Source organism: Halichoerus grypus, chromosome 3 (assembly GCF_964656455.1).
Source record: "Halichoerus grypus chromosome 3, mHalGry1.hap1.1, whole genome shotgun sequence".
Classification (NCBI taxonomy): Eukaryota; Metazoa; Chordata; class Mammalia; order Carnivora; family Phocidae; genus Halichoerus; species Halichoerus grypus.
Window position 1 is genome coordinate 159,144,235 of NC_135714.1, and position 940 is coordinate 159,145,174.

At 40.7% G+C, this 940-nt stretch overlaps 1 pseudogene; it reads left to right on the forward strand.

The window, feature by feature from the left end:
• The first annotated feature begins 273 nt into the window (after positions 1-273).
• On the forward strand, positions 274-707 carry LOC118524769 (ribosomal protein uL24-like pseudogene; annotated as a pseudogene).
• Positions 708-940: the final 233 nt, after the last annotated feature.

The window sequence follows — 940 nt, forward strand, 5'->3', positions numbered from 1 at the left end:
GTTCTCATGGTGAAATGTTGAGAAAGATCCCCTCCTGGCTCTAGCAGGAGAAGGGGAAGAGCAACAATGGTAAAATATCCCTAAAACATTCTCCATAGCAAAGACCTACTCTCTAGGGAAAAATAAAACTTTACCGAGCCTATCCCACCTGCCATAAGGGCATTTCTCTCACTTCATCACTCTGTAGCTTTCATGATTCACCTAAGGGGGTGAAGGATCTCAGAAACACATGTGAAGGCATGCACTTTTGAGCCCATTTGATGCCAAGTCATCATGAAATTCAATCCCTTTGTAACCTAGGACTGCAGTAAAAACCACAAACACTGCTTTAGGGCCCTCTTGCATATGCCCAAGAAGATCATGTCTGCCAGCTCTTCAAGCAGCTGCAGTAGAAGGACAATGTCTGCTCCATGCCTGTTCACAAGGATGATGAGGTCCAAGTGGTTTGGGGACACTGCAACAATCATCGAGTTGGCATGGTAGTCCAGGCTTAGGGAAAGGAATATATCATCTACATCGAATGGATGAAGCCTGAGAAGGCTAACAGCATAACTATTCACATGGGCATTAATCTGAGCAGGGTGGTTATCATCAGGCTAAAACTGAACAAAGAGAAAAAAATTCTTGAGTGCAAAGCCAAATCTTGACAACTTGGAAAAGAGAAAGGCAAATATAAAGAAGAACTTATTGAGAAAATGCAGAATTAAATATAATCTGTTGTGTAACCATAGTTTAACTGTAAATTTTTATGTAGTATAGGCTCCTTTGGAACATTTCAAAATGTCTCTGGAACATTTCATTTCCCTCCTGTTTTGCTACTCATCTGTAGCTCTATAAATCTACTTTTGCAATTTTGATTAATAATTCTATGAATGAAAGTGAAAAGTGTCACCCCCCACATACACACCCTTGAAGGTCACAGCTCAAGGACACAGGATTA